This window comes from Callithrix jacchus, chromosome 16 (genome assembly GCF_049354715.1).
Source record: "Callithrix jacchus isolate 240 chromosome 16, calJac240_pri, whole genome shotgun sequence".
Classification (NCBI taxonomy): domain Eukaryota; kingdom Metazoa; phylum Chordata; class Mammalia; order Primates; family Cebidae; genus Callithrix; species Callithrix jacchus.
This window is the reverse complement of record NC_133517.1, coordinates 69,280,196-69,297,109: the sequence shown is the minus strand read 5'-3', so window position 1 is coordinate 69,297,109 and position 16,914 is coordinate 69,280,196. Positions and strand designations below refer to the sequence as shown.

The 16,914-nt window shown below is 43.8% G+C and overlaps 1 protein-coding gene across 1 annotated transcript in view; it reads left to right on the top strand.

Moving 5' to 3' along the window:
* Positions 1 to 16,914, top strand: part of LOC108588705 (uncharacterized) — a 332,586-nt gene that overhangs the window by 296,077 nt on the left and 19,595 nt on the right. The gene's annotated exons all lie outside the window — the stretch shown is intronic.

Genomic DNA, 16,914 nt, shown 5'->3' with positions numbered 1-16,914 from the left:
TCTGTGACTTTGAGTGGGTTACCCCAGATTAGTTAGAACTTAGTACTGAAAACAGTGGCTTCCACGTAGTATGTTCCTAAGAAATGGTGGAGGTGGAGGTGGGGGTGCAGGTGGTGCTATTGTTATTAGCCATCTGGCTTTACTAACTCTTTTTGTCTTTTTTTCCCTAACTGTAGAATTCATAGACTATATATATACATGATTGAGACTTCATATATATTTTTAGAAGATAAATTAAAAATAGTATAATTAGAAAAATGAATAAAATAGTTATCCTAATCTCATGCCCTTTGTAACATAATATCCATTATTATTATTAATGAGCTATAACCCATTTGTGTTCCTTTATACAGGTGTTGACAGGGTCTCACCTTGTTGCCCAGGCTGCAGTGCAGTGGTGCAAACATGGCTCACTACAGCCTTGATGTCCTGGTTTCAAGCGATCCTCCCATCTCAGCACCCTCTGAGTAGCTGGGACTGCAGGCACCAGCCACCATGCTGGGCTAATTAGGGTTTTGTTTTGTTATGTTTTCTTTAAATTAATTAATTTTTTTTACATAGTTGTTATATTAAGGTGATTTCCAATTTTTTCCGTTTGCCTCTTTCCACAAGCATTGTCCATGTTATTCCATAACCCTTTCAACTATTATTTTGAAATTTGCTTTTATCCATGAGGTTGTTCATGACGAACTACAAGTTGCTGACATTTTCCCTTTCTGTAAATAAAGTTGTATTCCTTCTACGTCCTGTTTCTTAAGAGGATCTTAGCAATGGAATCATTAGATTAGGATATGGATGTTGCTCAGCTATCATGTGTATTTAAATTAGTAGGCTGTTTATCTGAGCAGTTGTAGGCTTACAAAAATATTGAGTCAAAAGTACAGAGCTCCTATCTACTCTCCCCTCTTCCCTTCATATCTCCTATTAACTTGCATCTTGAGTTAATGTACATTTGTTACAATTTATGAACCAATATTGATATATTAAGAGTTACTGGAGTCCATAGTTTACATTAGGCTTCACTCTTTGTGTTGTATAGTTCTGCGCATTTTGATAAATATGTGCTGTTATGTACCTACCATTATAATATCATACAGATTAGTTTCACTGCCCTAAAATTCCCCTGTGCTTCCCCTATCTTTCCCCATTACTCTCTCTCTTCCCCTAACCCCTGGTAACCACTAATCTTTTTACTGTCTCCATAGTTTTGTCTTTCCCAGAATCACACAGTTGAAATCACATAGGATGCATCCTTTCAGACCGGTTCCTTCACTGAGTAATATGCATTTAAGGTCCCTCCATGTCTTTTCATAGCTTAACACCTCATTGGCTTTTAGCTCTGAGTAGCATTTCATTGTCTGGATTACTACAGTTTATTTACCCAGTAACCTACTGAAAGGCATCTTGGTTGCTTCCAGGTTTTTGGCAATTATGTATAAAGCTGCTACAAATGTTTGTGTGTAGGTTTTTGTGTGGATGTAAGTTTTCAACTTATTTGAGTAAATATCAAGGAGTTCTGTTGCTAGATCTTATGGTTAGACTATGTTTTGTTTTATAGGAAACTGACAAATTGTCTTCCAAAGTGGCTATATCATTTTGCATTCCCATCAACAATGACAGTCCCTGTTGTTCCAAATCCCCCACCAGAATTTGGTATTTGTGTTTTGGATTTTAGCATTCTAATAGGTGTGTAGTGGTATCTAATTGTTGTTTTAATTTGCATTTTCCTGACGACATGTGATGTGAAGCATCTTTTCATGTTTATTTGCCATCTGTATACCTTCTTTGATGAGATGCCTGTTCAGGCCTTTTGCTCATTTTTTAATTGGGTTGCTCATTTTCCTATTCTTGAGTTTTAAGAGTTATTTGTACACTTCATATAACATTCCTTTATGTGACATATCTTGTGCATATATTTTCTCCCAGTCAGTGGCTTGTCTTCTCATTCTCTTTATAGTGTCTTTGCAGATCAGACGTTTTCCATTTTAATGGAGTGCAGGTTATCGATTAGGTTTTTCATAGATTGTGTCTTCAGTGTTGTATCTAAGAAGTTATTGCCATATACAAGGTCATCTAGGATTCTTTTCTTTGTTATCTTCTGAGAATTTTATCATTTTAAATTTACTTTTAGGTCTATGATGCACTTTGAGGTAATTTTTGTGAAAGATTTAATATCAATGTTTAGATTCTTTTTTTGCAAGTGAATGTCCAGTTGTTTCAGCTCCATTTGTTAAAAAAAAAATTATCTTTACTCCATTGTAATGTCTTTGCTCCTTTGTTAAAGGTCAATTGACGATGTTTGCATGGGTCTATTTCCAGGCTCTCTATTCTGTTCCATTAATCTGCTTGTTTATTCTTTTGCCAATACCACACCATCCTGATGACCATAGCTTTACAGTAAGTGTTGGAGTTGGGTAGTATACGTCCTCCAGCATGTATGTTCTTTTCCTGCAGTATTGTGTCAGCTATTCTGGGTCTTTTGCATCTCTGTAAAAGAAGCAGCTTGTAGATATCCACAAAATAACTTACTGGGATTTTGACACCACCGATTGTTTATTCACTCATTGAAGGACATCTTAGTTGCTTCCAATTTTTGGCAACTACAAATAAAGGTGCTACAGACGTTGGTACATAGTTTTCGTGGGAACAGAAGCCCTACTCATTTGGGTAGACATCAAGGAGTGCAAATTACTGGATTACATGGTGAAACTTTGTTTAGCTCATTAGGAAACTGCCATAGCTACATGTTTTTTTGCATTTGTTCAGCGATTTTTTTGTTATAATGTCACCAACATGATTAATCCTCAGAATAAACTTTTGGCTTGGGGGTTTTAGCCTTGCCTTCTGCCTAATGTAATTAAATGTTATTGCTGAAAGAAACACTGAAGATTGCTAAGCCTCTAAGCTTTCTGAGTGTAAGATGTGCATTTCCTATCACTGCTCCTGTACGGCTTCTACGGCACTATGAGTATAATAGTTGCTCAGTTAGTGGCCACTACATCCTGAATACCAATAATGGAAAAAACACTTCACCATCCAGAAGAAAACACAGAGGTCCCAAAACAAGAATGAAATACTTCTGGCCAAATGGTATTTTACTAGTAATAGAACCAAGGCTAAAAGTAAACCAGTGTGCCTTGTAGATCTGCAGATCTGTAGTTTAAACCATCAGTTCTTAACTCACAACATTCAAGCAAGACAAGCTGGGGGATTCTTGAATCTCTAGTTAATATTGTATTGAACACCCTCTCCTCACTGTCAAGCCTACCCACTATGGACTTTCGTTGCCAGATTGCCTAAAGACACCCAAAATGGTGTTCTAATCTGAGTAAAGGCCACTGTAGCTACAAAGTCTCATAGGTTAAAGAGTGATAATAGTAGTGGCAATGATAATAAAAACAGCCAAAAATTATTGATTCCTTAGTATTGTCAGGGTCTTTGCATATATTATTTCATTTATACTCATAGCTGCCCCTTGGTTCAGTATCATTACTAGCCACAATTTAGAGATAAGTAGATTGAGACTTAGGGAGAAGTAGCTTGTCCAGGATGCTACAGCTTTCAGTGGTAAAGCCAACTGTGTGTCCATCCATTCTTGATCCACTTAGCAGTGTACTACTTTACAGTTAAAATAATGAGATTTAGAGTTAGATGGTCCTGCATTAGTATTCTGGAGCTGCCATATTGTCAGTCATGTGATCTTAACTTTGTGACTTCTACCTGCAATGTTCCCATCATGGGGTAGTGACATCTACCATGGCAGATGCTGTCTCTTGTCACCTCCCACTGTACATAACCTCAATATGTTCAAGGGGTTGGCAGGAGGCCCCAGGTCTCAGGGAAATCAGACTCCTATCCCAACTTGGTGAGATGAACCATTGCTGGTTTTAAGTAGATACGGTAACGGCAGGCAAGTTATCCAGTCTTGTTAGGAGGGAGTCTCTTCCCAAATAAAAAGGCAAAGCCCCTTGCAAAGGAAGCTTATTACTCTTTTCCTTTCTTCCTACCTGGATCTGTGATGTGATACCTGGATGTGCAGCAGCCATCTTGTAATTATGAAGTGACAAGTCAATAGACTGAGATAGTGGAGTAGCAAAGATAGAAAAGGTCTGGATTTTTTATAGCATTGTTGAGTTATTCCATCAGCCCAAGACAGATGACTGTCTCCAGAGTTCCTGTTATGTGCAACATGTCCTGTTGTTTCAGTCACTCTAACTTGGATTGTCTCTTATTTGCAGCTGAAATGATTTCTAATAGATATACAGATTTCCAACAAAGCACAGTGTAGAGAAGCTTAACATGGTACCTATGTGCCGAACTTCCAGAGCAAGAGTTCCTGGGTTCTAATCTTGGCTCTTTGGTGTGACTTTAGACAAGTCACTTAGCTTCGCGGCGACTCACTTTTCTCAGGTGTAAAATGCTCAGTAACTGTGTACTGACTATTAAATAAAGGATAATAGTCATACAGGACTCATATGATCGGTAGGGTCATTAAATGACTACACGTTTTATAAAATGATGAGAACGTGGCTCGACACATTGTAAGTAGCTGCAGATGTGCTTGTCAAGGTAAAATTAAAAGGAAAGTAGTCACTATTATAGGCTTGGGTTTGCATCTTGATCCCATCGTTGGGCCACTTGTGGTATTTAAGCAGAACCTTAACCCTTTCACTACTGAGGTTCATGGAGCATGAAACTCCCCCTAAAATCTGTCTCAAAGTAGCCACAGTGATGGTTTCTTTTTGACAAAGAAAAAAAGGCTCCTTAGAGAACGTTGGCTTGCAAAGAAGGAGAGGCTGTGACTACCAAGTCGTGTCAACAACTGAATGACCAAAATACCCAAACTTGCCCATGCAAATGGGCTTGGGTCTCTCCTGGCAGCCCCCTTTGAAGGCTCTAGACTTATCTGTGAGCTCCTTTTTTGAGAGGGTCTTTCCAACCAGCGGTTTATTCTTTGATTCTCCTCCCATCTTTCTTGCCAGAGTGAGAGTGAGAAGGAAGGGCTAATGCCTCAGCTCCTGTCTTTTCTAGGCAGTGAGGATCAACATCCTCAGCGCATGTTCGAGGGAACTGGTGGAACCTGAGTCTCTCATTTTCTACCACCCAGGTTGCCACCTCTGTTGAGGTCCCATCGTAATTTAGGCAGCAACTAAGCAATATTTTGAAATAAACCTTGTTCATGGGTTTAAAGGATCAACTGGTAGGTATGTTCAGTAGCAAATCCTGTGGAACCTTCCTTCAAAATATCTGCTCTTTTCACCCCTACTTACCTTCTCCACCAAGGACAGTCCAGACAAAGCTGTCACCACCTTCAGCCTGTGTTACTACAGGAGCCTCCTAGTCTGTCTTCCTGTTTCCACTCTATCCTTCATTCTCCCGTAGCGGCCAGGAGATCCTTTAAAAATATGAACCAAATCATGGGACTCAATCACTCAAAATCTTCCCATGGATCTCATCTCCGATTAAAATCCTCAGTGCCTTCTGTGACCTGACTGGACCCCAGGCCCACCCTTCCTCTGCCACTTTCCCCCTTGTTCTTCCTACTCCCCACACTGGCTTCCTTGCTGTGGGCCAGACGTATCTGAGACCAATGCGGCTTCAGGGCTTCTGCACATACCGTTTTCCTTTTCTGGAACACTCTCTCTTCCTTGCATGTCTGCCCAGCTCATCTCCTCACCTCATTCGGGTCTCTGCTTAGAAGTCAACTTGCTGAGAGGCTTTTTTGACCACTCCCTCTAAAAGAGGTTCCCCCGCCCCTCATTTCCTATCATTATCTGTAGTACTGATGACTTCTGGATGTTATTACAAATTTAGTTATTTTTTGCATCCTCCAGCAAAGTGTAAGCCTAGTGAAGAATGAGGGATTATTTAGCAGAGTAAGGTATCCACAGAAACCAGATCATTCCACGGTAGGTGATCACTAAATATTTGTTAAACTACATAAAGCCATTTTAGATTAGAAATAAGGTATGGGTGACAAATTCTAAGCCTGATGTTTCTTGAGGGCCTGCTGAATTGGCCCAGAAAGCTCTAGATATTTTCTGAATGATGGGGGCAATGCTGGGCCAGTGTTTGAGGTTCCAATGTGAATACATTGAAAATGAAGCTACATGTGACTGGATGAAGCCTCTTGCATTTGTTTAAACATCCTCTTCATCATGTTTAATTCACACTCTTATTTTCTTGCTTTGCTCCTAGGCACCAGAAAAGTAATTCCAAATATGGGGTCTTGATACTTGTCAGAACGGGATTTCCATCTGTGGTGGTTTAAAAGCAAAATGGTCTTGTTCCTTGATATTCTTTCCATTGAAAGATGGGATATGTGACTTTCCCTAGAGTCTGTGCAGGCATGTGACTGCTTATGCAGCTCCTGCCTGGTTTTCTGAGCATCCTTCTTCGGGGGAAAGCACTGAGACTGTCAAGCCAAAGAGGCCCCTGGTGGGTGTTCTCGTCTGTAGCTTCAGCTGAGCTCTCAGTGTCAGCCAGCAGCCCTGGGAGCTGCTATCTTGGATGAGCTTGTAGGCCCTCTGCACTTTTTTTTTTCTTTTGAGATACAGTCTTATTCACTCGCCCAGGCTGGAGTGTAGTGGAACTATGTCTGCTCACTATAACCTCCACCTCCTGGGTTCAAATGATTCTCCTGCCTCAGCCTCCTGAGTAGCTGGGATTACAGGCATGCTCCACCACACCTGGCTAATTTTTGTATTTTTAGTAGAGATGGGGTTTCACCATGTTGGGAAGGCTGGTCTCGAGCTCCTGACCTTGTGATCTGCCCGCCTCGACCTCCCAAATTGCTGGGATTATAGGCGTGAACCCTCTGCACTTTCAAAAGCCCATGGCCTGGCTGACATCTGACCACAAGGGCCTGGGAAACTCCAAGTGAGAACCACCCAGCCAAGCCCATCCCAAATTCTTGACCAAAAATATCATGCAACATAAAACAATTATTGTTTTACAACATTAAGCTTTGCAGTAAATATGTAATCTGCAATAGTAATGAGAACCCCACCCTAACTCTTCCTCCTACGTATGAGGCAATCATGAGCAAAAACTTTTTTAACACTCTGGGCCTCAGATTTCTCATCTGTAAGTTAAGAGTGTAATGCATATTAATGTGGTTGTTGTTTCGAGCAAAAGCAAGTTTTGTCCAAAACCTAGCATGCTTCTCCACACAAATGATACTTTCTCAAATTAAAATGCCTTCATTTGTATGACTCACCCTTAATTAATGGGCAGGAAGAAAGAAAGAAATGCTTCCGGCTAAACTGCTACACCACTGTATGCCACTGCTTCTAGGACACATGCTACACCACTGTATGCCACTGCTTCTAGGACACATGCTACACCACTGTATGCCACTGCTTCTAGGACACATGCTACACCACTGTATGCCACTGCTTCTAGGACACATGCTACATCACTGTATGCCACTGCTTCTAGGACACATGCCTATTTTGCAGATGTTGAAATTTGAAAAGATGTATGTCTTAGCATCTTTGATTTAAAGACTGATTAACATAAGCATGTAGCTAAGCCCAGGCACAATACAAGATCCCCAAGATTAGAGTTTATGAAATGTAAGTGAAGACGTTGAAGCAAAGGTACCTTTGTATGAAAGTCTCCAATCTGCCATTCCATTTTACACGATAAAACACAAAGATCAGTATGGACATCTTTGTGGTCCAGACAAAGTGCCTTCCTTGTCAGCTGTCAAATGGTTAGAATTCAAATGACATCACATCACAGTTATTTAGCCAAAATGTATCTTGCAAAAAGGATGAAGTCAGATCCCTAAATCTGACTGTGTGTTGACAAGCTGATTTTAGCAGCAATTCATCCCTAGTAATAATAATGGTCTAAGCTCCATTTTTCTTTGGTTCTTGAGAATTTCTTTTCCTTCCTTCCTTCCTTCCTTCCTTCCTTCCTTCCTTCCTTCCTTCCTTCCTTCCTTCCTTCCTTCCTTCCTTCCTTCCTTCCTCTTTCTTTTTCTGCTTTTTTTTTTTTTTTTTTTTTGAGATGGGGTTTCGCTTTTGTTGCCAGGCTGGAGTACAGTGGTGCAATCTTGGCTCACTACAACCTCCGCCTCCTGGGCTCAGGCAATTCTCCTGCCTCAGCCTCCCAAGTATCTGGAATAATAGGAATGCACCATCATGCCTGGCTAATTTTTGTATTTTTAGTAGGGATGGGATTTCTCCATGTTGGTCAGGCTGGTCTCCAACTCCCGACCTCAGATGATCCACCTGCCTTGGCCTCCCAAAGTGCTGGGACCACAGTCATGAGCCACTGCGCCCAGCCTAAGAATTTCCTTTTGTTAGGACATGAACTAGTAGTTCCTTAAGCATTCCAGCCAGTGGGCAGAAGGGGTCTAGGCAGTGGACTAGTGAGACAGAAACATAAGTATCAGCATCCTAGCAGGCTGGGTGCTAAGTGTTCACATGGAGCTCTGCAGTTAGTACAGCTGCCCAGAGTGTTACTATGCTCACCTCATGTAAAAGGCAAACCTATTTCAGGACCAGAGAAGTTAAGTGTCTTCCCCAAAGTCACACAGCTTGTTGTTGTCAACTTAGACCATCAGACACCAGAGCTTATGCTTATATCCACAGCGCTATAGTAACCAGAATGTTTGCAAAGACACGGAAATAGTTCATAAGAGGCTCCTACAAACTCAAAGCTCACACCACAACAGCTGTCTCTGTCTTGTCAGCTTTACCTAAACAGAGAAGCCTTTTAATCCATACCGCATTACTTTGGCCAGTACGGGTTTTCCGTTAAGGGCCTTGTTACCTCCTCTTCTTCCTGGTGAAAACAAAACATCCTTGAAGATCCAGCTCAAATGGAACAGCTTAACTCCTTGCTCCTACAGGGTGGTCCCTGGCTGCATTTGGCTCCAGCACATCGTCCCTGGGGCCGCATGGCTGGCCCTCCTGGAATTGCTGGGAGTGGTTTCTGTTGATTACTCCTATTGGACTGGAGGTTTCTTGAGGTTCTGGAGTTTGACTGAGTTTGAATCCCATCTCTATGACTTACAGCTGTGTCCTTGGGCAAGTGTCTTAGCTTTCCTGGGCTTTAATTTTCTTATCTACTTCCCAGAATTGTCATAATGCAGTGTCTTTGTTTGGACTGCACGGTCAGTGCTCAATACTGTTTACTGTTATGTGATTGGCACTTGTAGAGCATCTTGGTGCATTAGCTCAGTCTTCACAACAGCCCTCTGCAGTAGGGCTTTCACTACCACCCCTTCCTCTTTTTATTACTATTGTACTTTAAGCTCTGGGGTACATGTGCAGAATGTGCAGGTTTGGTACATAGGTATACACGTGCCATGATGGTTTGCTGCATCCATCACCCTGTCGTCTACATTAGGTATTTCTCCTAATGCTATCCCTCCCCTAGCCCTCCACCTGCTGCTATTCCTCCCCTAGCCACCCCCAACAGGCCCCAGTATGTGAAGTTCCCCTCCCTGTGTCCATGTGTTCTCATTGTTCAATACCCACTTATGAGTGAGAACATGCAGTACCACTCCCTTTCACAGATGAGGAAACTGAGGCAAAACCTCTTGCCCATGGTTCCACAGCCCAGATGTCACAAAACTGGGCTACAATCATACCTTTTTAAACCCCCTTCCCTCAATGGAATCCCAGTGAAAGCCTCCAGGAACTGATTTCTACAGAAGTTTTGTCGTGTGCCAGCCTCTTTAGATGTGTTTTAATTCAGATCTTAATTTTCCACTCATTTGTGTCTAGGTGGCATTATCCTAGTTTGTAGGAAAATGATGCTGCCAGGTTTGTCTTCGTGAACTGTGGCTGTTTGCACACTTCATGCATGTGGCAATAACGTGTCCCTCCACCTGGCTCTTATGAGTGGCTGATTATTAACAACACAACTGCCCATTTAGATAATGAATCAAAAACACAGATCACTCCTATTATTGGCCTTGAAAAGCTCAAGCAACCTCTTAAGTATAAAGAAGGGCTCATCTTGTTCCCCAAAGGATTCCTGGGCCATGCCTGCCATTTACTTTGAATGATTGGCTCACCAAGGTTTTTGCTGGTTTTCTGTGTTGCTGTGATCATGGAAATCCTCTAACTCGACTGACATTCCTGATGTGTTACTTTTGTGTGTGTATGTGTGTTTCGTTTTTATTTGAGATGAAGTTTCATTCTGTCGCCCAGGCTGGAGTGCCTTGGAGCGATCTCAGCTCACTGCAACCTCCACCTCTGGGTTCAAGCGATTCTCCTGCCTCAGCTTCCCAAGTAGCTTGGATTACTACATGCCACCACATCCGGCCAATTTTTGCATTTTTAGTAGAGACGGTTTCACCATGTTGGCCAGGCTGGTCTCAAACTCCTGACCTCAAGTGATCTGCCCACCTTGGCCTCCCAAAGTGCTGGGATTACAGGCATGAGCCACCATGTTCAGCCACTACTTTGTTTTTTCCCTCAAGACATAGCAGTTAAATTCTCCAAACAAAACGAGTTTGATTTTATTTGCCAGAGAATATTCTGAGTAAGCAGAGCAAGATCCCTTACTAAATGAAGCCTTACCCCACACCTGGGCAGCCCCCTCAGCAAGATTCTGGCTTCCCAGAGTGGAGAGTAGGTGCCCTATCTGGCAGAATGCTGGGGATCTTCCTGTCTAAGCATGGATCTGGGCTCAGAGCAGGGGCCAAGGTTAATTCACTGTCCCAGCTCACGATGCAGGCTGGCCAGTGAGTGACACACTCAGGATTTCAGCAATGTCCTTGGCTGCTGGTTTACCTTCACCTGCGGCAGCAGCAGCAGAGGGGTTCGTCCTACCTGTGATGAGAAAGATGTGGGGGCAGCGTTGGAGGATGGAGCTAATGTTATTGAAAAGCCTACTTTGTGCTAAGCACAGAGTGAGGTTCCCCATTTGCAGGTATTTGGGGATTGTCTAAATATTTACCGTTGTTAACTTCTAGCTTCTTTCCATTGTCCTCAGAGAAGATGTTGTGCATGGCTTCAGTCCTCTGAAAGTGATTGAGGCTGATTTTGTGGCTCAGTGTACTGTGACGAATGTTGCATGTGCACTTGAAAAGAATAGGTCCTCTGAAGTTTGGGGATGGAGTGTTCCATAAATATCAACTGTGAAAGGTTCAGTACTCAGCCTGGTATAGAGTCACTGTTCAAGAAAAGATTGTTTTCATTTATTGCCATGATTACCAGATAAATCCACAAGCGAGATGTTGTTTTGCTGGTTGTATAGACCAGAGGTTTCTGGGGAGAACATAGTCTTCACGCTGCAGTGAGCTCGGAGGAGGAGAGAGGGCAAAAGTCCATGTGGGTGAGAAGGCACTGCCAGGCCCTGACCCCAGGAGGCAGGTGCTATGCCAGCTTGTCCTTCATGTGGCCCAAATAAGAAGAAAAGGCCAGAAACTCTAAACAGATCGCTGAGGCCAAGGGAAAATATCTTGAGATTTGCTGTAGGGAGGGAAATTTACCCATGGAAATGAGAGAAGCTATGGGCGGCAAGACCCCTTCTCTTCTCTTCAAGCCCTCAGCCAAAACTGATCAGAGACTTACTGTCTTAGTCCATTTTGGCTGCTACAACAGAACACTGTAAGATTAAATTTGCTTCTCACAGTTCTAGAGGCTTGGAAGTCCAAGATCAAGACGCTGATAGATTCTGTGTCTGGTAAAGGCCCACTGCCTGGTTTGTAAATGATGCTCTTTTTTTGTGGTGTCTTCATGCAAAGGAAGGGGCAAGGGAGCCCTCTGAGGTTCCTTTAATAATGGCACTAATCCCAGTCATGAGGGCTTCACTCTTACAACTGTAACCCTCCAAGGGCCCCAGCTCCTAATACTATTACCCTGGATGTTAGAATTTCAATATATGAATTTTGGGAGGATGCAAATGTTCAGTCTACATGTGGGATACAAGGATTCAGCATTGCCCCTGCCTCTCTGGAATTTGGAGGCCATGAGGGAGTGCTGATGACTAAACACACAATTATGCATAGCAGGGTGGGGGGTCATAATTGGAAAAGTATGTCAAGATTAGAGGAGAATCGTTCTTTCTTTGTTTCTCCCTCTCTCTTTCTCTGTTACACACATTTGCAGACAAACCAGGAGGATTTCCACAGGGAAGCTGAAAGGGGAAAACAGCAGGATCCTATCTATAAGCCTACGAGAAACTGTTAGAGAATGATTCCATGAAGGGTAAAGAACATGTGAGTTCGCTAGGGCCTCACCCACTAGGCTCAGAAATGCTTGGAACATTTTTTTGTACTATAAACCCTTTTGGAAAACTAGAGAAGCTATGGACAGCTTTTCAGAATAATTCCTTTAAAATGCAAATAACACAATCCTGAGATTTCATTGCTGAAGAAACCAATTATGTTGAAATTCAGTTCTAGACATGGGCCTTCCCTTCCACCTCGCTCAATCTAGGGGGTGGGGACCTGGATGTTCACGGAGGAGGAGGGAGATATTTTGCAGACAAAGAAAAAAGTATTTTCCAGGGTCAGCAGTTTTCTATGTGGAATTGGTTACCTCCAAGGAGGGCACGGCTGGGGGTTTTACTTCCAAATAGGTTTGGGGAACTCCACAGAAGGCTGTTTTACCTGCCTTTGGTGAGCTTAAGGTTTCTTTTTCTTTTCTCAGAAGACTGTGTGCCCAAACTTCCAGAAAGTAAACATACTGATGCAGTTGAGCTGTCCACCTTTTACATTTCCCTTCATGTTCCCTGCATGGAGTATAATGAATTGGCAACTGAGGGAAGAGAAAAGTTAAAAGCTGTCTTTGATCGGGGGTGCTGAGTCATCAGAGAATGTGTTTCTTAGGGAGACTTTCGTCCTTGTTAGTCTTTGGAACTCTCCTTGGGAGTTCAACAGAGAGAGTAGCCCAGGAGGATAAGGAGCTGAGGAGATGACAGAGGTTGAGGAACGACCCATGTCATATTCTGGGAGGTGGCAGGGGCCATGAGATCATACACCAGGCATGAGGGAACGACTGCCATCCACTTTGTTCATTATGGCACCCCACATGCTCATTACCACCCTGGGACCTGGGGTCCCCACCATACCACTGAGACAACAGTCGCTGAGCATAGTTAATCCAAGGTCATCCAGGTGGAAGTAGTGGGGCTAAGATCTGATTCCATATCATCCAGGCTCCTAAATATTTGCTTTTTTCCTACTGCCACCTGCCCAGTGGCCTCCCTGAGGCACAGAGGTGTTGGGTGCAGCTTGTAGAGTCAGGCTGTGCGTTTCAATTCTAGCTCCTCTATTTAAATAGCTCAATGATCCCAGGTCAGTTCCTGATCCTCATCTGTAAAATGGGGATGATTTTCTCACCTTTCCCACAGACGTTTCCGGAGGATTAAAGGGAGAGTGCGTCTAAAGCTCTAGGCACACGTGCCTGGCATGTGAGTGCTCCGTAAATGTTAGTTACCATGCCCAGCAGGACAGAGAGGCGTGGTAGGCCCCTGGGGTGCGATCGCTCCAATGTTTACTCCTCGGACTGTCCTGGCCTGGCCGTGCTCCTGGGTTTGTTTTTCCTGTCCCGAGGTTGCCCCAGTACTCTGCAGTGACCGGCCGGGCTGAGATGATTATACAACCTCTACTCCGGGCCAAGTCCGGTACTTGCCTCTGCTGTCGGCTAGGCCTGCACTGCTGTGGGTGAGGGAATCACTCCTCTCCAGCTGGCTCTCTCACGCTGGAGAAGCCTGACCTTTATTCAGAATCGTCCTTCAGCACCCGCATTACACAGCACCCTGGCTCACCTGCCCCTCCTCCAACGTGTCCTTTACATTCTCATCTGGGGAGATAATGGGGTTCCAGTATCCCCAAGACAGCTGCTTTTCCTTTCTTCTTCATTTTTGATGACTCTGTCCTCCAGAGGTGCTGCGTAGACTGTAGAGGGATACATGAAAGGGCGGTAAGGTGACAAAGGAAACAGCTGTGTTCAATGCTGGCTGCTTACTCTGCGGGACAGAACAACTGCTCTACCTTTAAAGTCAATCATCAGGATAATATACAGTATTTTGTGTATCTATACACACGTTTAGGTTTTATAATACATTTTTGTGATGTTGTGATGATGGTAAAAGCTTAGCCCAGTGACTGGCGTGTCATAAGCACTCCACAGGGGCCAGCTGGCATCATTAGCAGTCATAGAAAAACTCAGGGTGTGTCTCCATTCCAGGCTTTGTGGCCTCTGGGTCTCAGTGCCCCCACTGTCCTGTGGGGTTGCTGAGAGCCGTTCTCATAAGGTTGTGAGGATGGGAATTTGAGAGGAGTCTGAGAAAGCCAGAGCCCACCAGGTCAACAGCTGGACTGAGCTCACCCCTTCTCCCCTGGGCCTTGTGGAAACTTTGGGCCTGGTGGTGACACCTACCCCTCCATCCCACCAGGCAGGCCCAGCTGACCTTCCCAGTACAGGGGCTGGGAAGCTGCAAAAACCTATAGGCCCAGAATTTCTACCTGTCAGTCAGCCCCACTGCCATGTCTCATTTATTTTTCTCGATCCCCTTTTCTATCTCCCCTTCTAGCACCTTCTGAAACTCCCTAGACTTGTGCTGCCAATACACCAACCCTTGCTTACTTGTCGTATCAGGCAGATGGCCCAGGTGTCCCCAGCTCACTGAAGCTCTTCCCTTCCCCTCCCCTGGGCAGGGGCCTCAGGCCTTCCTCTGACTGATCTAGCCCACCTCCCAGTGTCCAGAGGGTTAGGTTGGCAAAAATCGCAATTACTTTTGCACCAAGATAACAACTTTTGCACAGCCAGGAGATCTCCTGCCATCAGTCTTCCATCCTTCTGCCTGAGACTTTATTCTTTCTGTTCTTTCTGTTTCTTGCTGCCCAGGGTGCCCTCACCTCCCGTGGCTGAAATGCTGCCCTCTCCCATCCTGCCCAGACGCCTCTTCTACCAAGCTTTTCCCACCACTCCATCTGGAGTAATACATATACGCAACTGTAAAATCTCTCTTTTTTGGTCTTTTCATATTTTTTTTTCCATTTTCGTTATTTGCTGCCATGTTCCTCAGGGAAGAGAGTCTACCTTCATGATGCCTAATCAGCTCGGATCACAGCAAGAGCTTGGAGCTCTCTCCACACCTCACTTCTCTCATCGGTAAAATGGGGATAAGCGTTGTAAATAACCAGCCCTCTTAAGAGTTGCTGTAAGGCTTGAAAGAGGCTTTTGGTATGAATATCACCTGTCTCAGGGCTCTGCACATTGTAAGGAACCAATGAATGAGTGACTGAATGATGGAATGGATGAAGGCCTTTACTGGTCTACTTGAAGTTGTCAACATGGATAGGTTTTTGCTACAGTCCTCCCCACCCTTCCTAATGCCACATCAGCAGCATGGCATACACACCTGCCAATCCAGGTTCTGCATGAGGCTCTCAGGTCGCCTAAATGACAGCTGTGAATTCTTCTGAAACAGGGGTCAGCAAATGGTAATCTCTGCGTTAAATCCATCCCACTGCCTAGTTTTGTACAGCTTCCACACCAAGGATGGTTGCTACATTTTAAAATGGTTTTTACATAGAACATGTTACATTTTTCAATGTAATGTAAATTAAATGTAAATGTAAACATGTACATTTTTACATGCTTAAATTAAAATCACAGAAAGTGCAGTTTCATAGCATGAAAATTATAGGAAATTCTAACATTAGCATTTATAAATAAAGTTTTATTGACACTCCACTATGCTCATTTATTTATATATTATCTACATAAGCTATAGTTGGTGTGTGCAGAGCTTTCACTCAATGATGGTACAGCTGAGTAGTTTCAACAGACATGGCATGGCCCACAAAACCAAAATATTTACTACTTGGCCCATTAGAAAAAAAAAAACTTGTGCTGATTCTTGGTCTATGAAACAGAAGCAATGATGAATACCTGCCCTTCGTGTGTGGGTGAAATGTTAAAGTGCTTGATATCAAGTAGGCACTCAAAAAAGATTGTTTCTTCTACTCTCTCTTCCTCCCTGTCTTCATTCTCTTTCACAGGGGGCTCTTTATTTCAGGGTCCAAGCCATGAAAAACCACAAGAGAAAGGATGGCAGGGAGACTCTGAACCAGTGCCATGCCCATACCAGGCGTCAGAACAGCAGAGCTGTGTGTGTCAGCTCCACCTTCCTGCTCCAGGGCCTCCCCAGGCCGCTAAGTTCGTGGGACTGCCAGGGTACAGGCAGAGTTTAAATCTGCAGTTTTGCATTTTGCATATCTGGGTTCCAGATGTGGATGCGGCCAGCCCTGCCTGGCCTGTCCCAGAGAGCAGCTTCTGTTTGGTTTATCAGCAGCTTCACAGCTTCCACTGCATCTTTTCTTGCTTTGGGCATTAAAACTTGGGCTGCAGCTTTAGTTTAGCTTGGGTTAAGGTGGGATTCAGCCTCTGGGCTGAAATTGAGGGTCTTGATTCTGCTTTGAGAAATGGTATGGCATCCTGAAAGGAACCAAGATTTGGAATCTGGGCTGGAATCCTAGTTGTGCCCCTCACAAGCTCTAGGATTCGTACCTTTCTCTTTTTTTGAAAAGTGGGGGTGATGCTTTTTACTGGAGAGGGGTGTTGGCAGGGTTCTCTATCATGTAGGGTTGAGGGAGTTAGGTTTTGTCTTTCTGCACTGAAGCTCAGCTCTTAGAACAGTGCCTGGCGTGGGGTAAGCACTCAGCAAGCACCTGCCTTAGAAAGGAGATTAAAAGATGTAGAATTCCTGGCACATGATAGAATCTTATTAAGTAGTCACATTGCCATTGTCTGTACTCAACCAGCAATTGGCAAACTATGGCCCACAGCCTGTTTTTGTAAATAAAGTTTTATTGGAACATAGCTATGCCCATTTCTTCACATCTTGTCGGTGGCTGCTTTCCTGCTATAGTGGGGGAGTGGAATAGTTATGAGAGAGACCTCTGCCCTGCCAAGCCTAAAATATATACTGTCT